The sequence below is a fragment of the Physeter macrocephalus genome, chromosome 17 (genome assembly GCF_002837175.3).
Source record: "Physeter macrocephalus isolate SW-GA chromosome 17, ASM283717v5, whole genome shotgun sequence".
NCBI lineage: Eukaryota > Metazoa > Chordata > Mammalia > Artiodactyla > Physeteridae > Physeter > Physeter macrocephalus.
This window is the reverse complement of record NC_041230.1, coordinates 18,105,086-18,112,545: the sequence shown is the minus strand read 5'-3', so window position 1 is coordinate 18,112,545 and position 7,460 is coordinate 18,105,086.

Genomic DNA, 7,460 nt, shown 5'->3' with positions numbered 1-7,460 from the left:
CGTCCCCTGCATCGGCCGGCCGACTCTTAACCACTGCGCCACCAGGGAACCCCTCTACCACTTATTGAAAGAGGTGTCTACAGTCATTCTTTCTACTTCGTCCCACCCTTTCTAAAAGGGCTTTGATCAAGGTCCCCCAGTGAGGTACCCTGAAGCAGAAAGAAATAATCATGAGTAAATAAAGCTGTCCAGAGTTCCATAGCTACCCCAACTACCACCACCACCATTCATATACTCATGAGTGAGCCCAGCTGTCCATGTCCAAAGGGAGCAACTTCGGTGAACGGGCATGGCTGGGCAGAATCAATAACTGTGTCAGTTATAATTTAGGTTGGCTTTCCCTCCTTCATCTTTGAATAACTTCATATTTAATATAAATGGGAAATTAGCTGTTTTTAAAATTGAAAGCCACAGATGACACCAAACTTCAATCTGTCCCTGATCTCCCTGGCCTGGGCTGGGCAGCCCAATCTGCTCCTGACCTCACAGGGTGTGGAAGGTGCTGGTGGAGGTCTGTGGAGAGGTCACAGCCAGTGAAAATGGAGGTGAGGCTTGAGTGACAGGGTGGAGTTTAGGGGCTTGGTTAAGACAGCATCCTGGTAACCCACCCAGAGACAGTGTGGTATAAGGAAATTCTGTGAGGGGAGGGCAGCAAGATCAGTAGCACTTAGAGCACTCTGCCTGCCATATCACAGACACCCAACCCACTGTGGACAGTTCCTTGCCATTGCCTGCTTCCCGCCCAGAAGATAAGCTCCTTGAAGGAAGACCCTCAACGTTGTCAACTTTGTCTTGTTCTCTGCTGTACATATAGCAGCCTGGCATATAGCAGGTGTTACACAGGTATTTGTCTAATGAACAAGTGAAGGTGAGAACAACAAATTGGGAAGGGCCTCCCTTGGGAGCCTCTGGCGAGTCCACAGCTCTCTGTGCTCTGTGCCTCTGTCAGTTCCCCCCCAAACACACCCTCAGAATGCAAAGCCCTCAGGCCTGGGAAAGTCTTATCTTTCTCTAATTCCCAAATCTCAGTGCTGGACCTGGCCCAGAGCTGGAATATGAATGAATAAATGAATGATAAATGGGTAGAAGTTTCAGGGGTAAAGATTCTGACTTACCAGAAAGAGAAAGACAAATACCATGATATCACTTACATGTGGAATCTAAAATATGACACAAATGAGAGACTTCCCTGGCGGTCCAGTAGTTGAGACTCCGCGCTTCCACTGCAGGGGACACGGGTTCAATCCCTGGTCGGGGAACTAAGATCCTGCATGTCATGCTGCGTGGCCAAAAAAATAAATAAATAAAATAAAATAAAATATGACATAAATGAGCTTATCTATGAAACAGAAACAGACTCACAGACATAGAAAATGGACTTGTGGTTGCCAAGGGGGAGGGGGCAGTGGAGGGTTGCATTAGGAGTTTGGGATTAGCAGATGCAAACTATCATATATAGGATGGATAAACAACAAAGTCCTACTGTATAGCACAGGGAACTATATTCAATATCCTGTAATAAACTATAATGGAAAAGAAAAAAAAAGAAAAAGACAACCTAATAAATGAGCAAATTATATGAAAAAGAAGATTGTGACTTACCATTATTCGTTATTTTAAGACTATCCTGAGCTCCTGTTTGTTCCAAGTCATCACCTGGACTGGGGGCCCACATCAGTGAGTAGCCCGCAGTCAAACAGGAGAGGCCACAGCGACCCTGATTTCCATTGCCTGCTTCATGCACCTGCTTGCAGAGGGCTCCCGGCCTCCTGCCTCAGTCTCACTGCTGAGGCCAAGCACGTCCCCGTGCTGCTTCTCCAGGGCCTGAGGTTATACCGAGGCCAGTATTCTTCCTGGCTTCTTGCCCTCTGACCAACTCTGCTCTTTGTCGAGACCTCTGAGTTTCAACTCTGTACCCTGCTGTTATGTGGTTACTGCTACCCCACTCCCACCAAAACCTTCTAGACACTGTCTTCCATTGAGATGTGTCACTGGTCAGTCATTCATGCCTTCACTCTGGAGGTTGGGTGGGGCAGCTGAGGTCAAGTTTGGGAGAACAGAGATAAAGCGAAAGGGGAAAAGAGGACAAGGAAGGGGAAAAAATGGGCCAGCAGGCATACCGACTAGTAGAGAAGTAGTTTTCAAACTGTGAATGATGACCCATCTTTAGGTTATAAGATCAACTCTGTGGGTATCAACCACCATTTTAAAAATAAAATACAAGAGAATAGTAAATAAAATAGAATGCATCACTTGTAGCAATGGTAACTATTGTTTCATAAATACTTTCAGTTTTAGTTACACATGCACACAAACATACTGGGTCTCAATGTAAAAAGTAGTTTAAGGTCAATAACTTTTGGAAAACCCAGTCCAAGTGGCTCAAGTGTTGTCTGCAGTCTCCTCTATCTTGCCGAGGCTCTCAGCTGCCCACCTGAGGAAAGCAGACTAAGTGAAACTGATGTAATGTGATCCCTTAAAAGTCAGGCATATACAATGGAATATTAGCCATAAAAAGAAATGAAACTGAGCTATTTGTAGTGAAGTGGATGGACCTAGAGTTTGTCATACAGAGTGAAGTAAGTCAGAAAGAGAAAAACAAATACTGTATGCTGACACATATATATATGGGAAGAAAATTGTTCTGCTGAACGTAGGGGCAGGACAGGAATAAAGACATAAACATAGAGAATGGACTTGAGGACATGGGGTGGGGAGGGGGAAGCTGGGACAAAGTGAGAGAGTGGCATGGACATATATACACTATCGAATGTAAAATAGATAGCTAGTGGGAAGCAGCAGTATAGCACGGGGAGATCAGCTCGGTGCTTTGCCATGACCTAGAGGGGTGGGATAGGAAGCATGGGAGGGAGGCTCAAGAGGGAGGGGATAGGGGGATATATGTATGCATATGGCTGATTCACTTTGTTGTACAACAGAAACTAACACAGAACTGTGAAACAATTATACTCCAATAAAGATCTATTTTTAAAAAAAAAGGAAAGTCAGGCAGAGCAGAGGAGAGACCCCTATGTGAATATCGTCAGCAGCAAATGCCAGAATGGCAAAGGCCACTCATTCTCAGCCAAGAAAAGGCAGCTATTCAGGTCTCTTGGAGCAGCTGCCAGCGGAATCTGCCCAGTGTGATAGAAAAAGAGCCCATGTGTGTGGAGCACTACTGGATGCCAGGCACTGTGTGTCCCTACCTCTCAGTAAGCTGTGCTCCAAGGAGGTACGTCCATGTGTGTGTTGCTCATCATGAATGCCTCAGGGCCCAGCACGTAGTAGCTGGTCCAACCATATGAGTTGAGTGTTTCTGGTCCTCATGACAACCCTACATGGGAGATATTGTTATCTTTGCTCACCAAGCCTGGACTCTCTTCGCCATGACACAGCTCTCACTACATCAGAAGTGGGAGAGGTATAAGCCCTGGTCCTGCTTACAGGAAATAACATTTATAGAAGAAATGACAGGTGAAGGATACATAGCTCTGGGTTGGTTTTTCTCCCAAACATCAACTTCATGAGGACAGTCACAGTGTCTGGCTTGTCTCCTGCTGAATCCCTAGCTTCTTTTTTTAATTTTTAAAAATTTTTATTTTTTTGGCCATGCTGCAGCATGTGGGATCTTAGTTCCCTGACCAGCGATTGAACCCACGCCCCTTGCAGTGGAAGCACAGAGTCTTAACCACTGGACCACCAGGGAAGTCCCTGAATCCCTAGCTTCTAAGACAGTGCCTGGCACATAGTAACTCAATAAGAATCCATCGGATGGATGGATGCATGCATGGATGAACCGAGACCTATGTTGCAGGCCTAGATCTGCCAATAGCTCGTCAGGCAGGTCACATCCCAACTACTGGCCTCAATCCCACACCTGCGGCCTGAAGGCCCAAGTCAGACTGTGCATTCTGGGAGCCGGCTCCTCTCAAGTAGGTTTAACAGCTTCCCTAGGTGCCACTGGGGACTCCAGGGTAATACTATTGGACTGGTTCCTTCCTTCCCTCCACTCCCACCCCCCAGCCCTGGGAAAAAAAATGTGCCCAGACTGTCCACTTGTGCCCCTGGGTAGCTCTGTCAGGCATCTCTAGGTATTCAGGTAAATTATGAGTATGTCTGATGTCATGCTGGGTAGTAGCTGCAGCTTTGAATCAACATTTAAAAATAAAGCAAAATACAAAGTCTGAATTGCTTTGGAAAACCTATACTGAGTCCTTCCATTGCAGGCGAAAAGCATAATGGTTAAATGTACAAGCCCTGTAGCCAGACTTCCTGGGTTCATCTCCCTACTGGCAGCAAGACAAGGCCTTCAACACTCTGAACTTCTGCATCTCCTCCCTAAAATGGGAGCAACACCCACCTCTCCAGGTTGCTATGAGAAGCTTCACCTGAAGGAGTGTCATCACCGGGGCACAGTGATCTACCTGGAGCGAGGACTCAACATGTCCTTGAGTCTAAGGAGAGGCCAGTAAAAACTGTCCCAGTGATGGGGGTCCTCAAGTTCAAGCTCAACACCATCCCCCCAAGGATAGGCAGGGGCATCCTTCTCTTGGGTTCACAGTGTCCTGGAGCTTTGTGAAGGGGGTGGGGTATCACATAAGAAAATAATCTGGGACAGATGGAGTCCTGGGACAGGTGTGGGTATCACCCCTGCTGGGTGACCAAAAGGCAAGGTGCTGGATACTGACAACATGAAGTAGTCATCTCTATGCAGTACTGACTTCCAAACCAGAGAACATAGACAGTAAATTTGGTGCAGTCTCAGGGCAAGTTCTCAGCTGGGTGGTCTGTGGAGAAATCAGCTGCCTTGCCATTCTCAGGAACTCACATGAGGTCTCTTGCAGATCTGTACCAGATCAGAGAGCCTGGCATTTCCTAGTAAGTGTCCTTCTTAGACAATTTGTGCAGAAGTCTGAATATTCCCCTCTCTCTAGTAATATCCCTCCTCTCTCATTATCCATTGTCTTTTTTGTCTTAGGAGAACTTTTCTTCCTCTCTGCTTTCCTGAGAGATACTTTAGTCCTTCTTTCTCCCATTGCTTCAAATCCTATTCTCCTTTTTTCTTTCAGAATGAACCTTAATGCCTCATTATCCCTTGAGCCTGAATTATTAGCAGTGGGAAAGCAAAGGTAGCTTACTTACTATATCCTCCCAGGAGGTGGGAGAACAGTTTATATTGCAAACACCTAGTCCAACAAAGAAAGGGAAGAAAATGACACCTGTATGGCATGCACTATTTGTCAAGCACTGGCCTGAGAGCTACACTTATATTAACTCATTTACCTGTTTAACAGCTCCTTGAAGTAGTTACTATGATTACTCCTAGGAAACAAGGTACAGAGAGGTTAAATGACTTTTCCAAGGTCATGGTCAGTAGCCAGGCTGAAAGGCAAACCCAGACAGTTTCCTGGGACTAGAATCCTCTCCGATTCATCCTGCTACTGCCTTTCAGACCAAACAAAACATGTTTCTATGTTAAAATATCACAAACATTCACAACATACTGTGTTTCTGTGGTCTGCAGTGAATGAGTACCTTCAAGGACAGTGACTGTGATTCATTCCTCCCCTCATCCACAGAGTTTGGCTAGATTCTGTCACAGAGCAGAAACTCAGGAAGTTTTGGCTGAGTAAAGAAAGGAATGAGTAGCTATCCAGACTCTTGGTAGTGATGCCACAGTGTCTGCTCTGAGCTAAGACAGAGAATGCACATGACCCCACATACATCTAAGTGAGTCTCAGAGAGCACAGCCTCACCCAAGAAGCTGTCTTATGAAGAAGCAAGGCCAAGAGTATGTCATATTTAACAGTTTTGAGGACAGCAAAGACTAAGTCCTCAAGACTCCCTTCCTGGGGCAAGGGTGATCCACTGCATCTGATTGAAAACAGGGTTGCCAGTATCCCTGGGCCTAACTGTCCCTAGTTCTAGGAGATTCTTTCAAGCTCTGAGCCCCAGATCTCCAACTTGGGGTCAAAGGTGCCTTTTGTAATTGAGGGAAACTTTACAAATCCTTTCACCAAAGCTGCCAGCATTCTTTTATTCAAACCCCACTGGTAGAGAAATCTTGACTTAATTCTACAGCATGTCGAACAAGAATAGAGTAGGAATAAAGCCAGTTTTTCACTGAGGCAAAGTGGTACATTGGTTTCTTGGTTTCAAACCTGAATGGACAATAGACTATTCTCAGGAGATTTTTTTAAAAGTCTAGGAACTACTTTGAGTAATGACAAGGGACTGAAATAGTCACATGAGCCCTCCCACAGAAATCAACAACAAAAACTTGATAAAATAATTTAAACAAAACAATATTTAAAGTATGGGAAAGAATCCAAAAGAAGACAGAACTAGATTCACTAAAATTTATCTGCAATGCATAGTCTTCATTTAAAACTTAAAAGACATTGGAGAAAAAAAAAAAGGAAGAAAAAGCAGGAAATAGAAACTGATCCTGTGAGATAAGATGATAATTAGCTTGACTGTAGTGATCATTTCACTATGTATATGTATATTAAACATCATGTTGTACACCTTAGAGATAAACAATTTTTATTTTAAAGCAAAGAAAAAAGAAAGTGACTTCGTGTGAACTCAGATGTTTGACTCAGCAGATAAAGACTCCGAAGCAGCTATTATACATATAAGCAAATCGTTTAAAATATATTTAAAAAATTAAAGAGAAATATGGAATAAATGAACAGAAAATTAATCTTAACATAGAAATTGAGACAATAAAAAAGGAAATTCTAGAGCTAAAAAAACATGATAACTAAAATTAAAAATCCAATGAATAAGGCTTAATAGCAAAATTTAAATGAGAGAAAGTAATCAGTAAACTTGAAGTTAGATCAATAGAAGTTACTCAATCTGAGGTATATAGAAAAAAAGATTGAAGAAAATGAAAAGAACCTCAGAGATGTGTGAGACAATAGTAGTTTGCAGTCCAACATATATGTTATTTGAATCCTAGAATGGTAAGACTAAAATAAAGAAAAAAAGAAAATATTCAAAAAAATAATGGCCCCCAAAATTCTTAATTTTGGTTGAAAGTATTAATGTACAGATCCAAGAACTCAATGAACCCCAAATATAACAGAACTAACAAAAACTCTCCTAGACATAGCATATTCAAAGTTATGAAAGCCAAAGAAAGAAAATCTTGAAGGCAGTCAGCAAAACTGATAGGTAACATACTGGGGAAAAACAGTAAGAATAATATCTGATTTCTTATCATAAACAATGGAAGCCAAAGGAAATAGGAACAACATAACTCAAGTACCAAAAGGAGAAAAGAACAGCCAGCCAAGGATATTACATCCAGAGGAAAATATTCTTCAAAAGTGAAGGTACCAAAATGTTCATTGCAGCTCTATTTACAATAGCCAGGACATGGAAGCAACCTAAGTGTCCATCAACAGATTAATGAATAAAGAAGATGTGGCACATATATACAATAAAATATT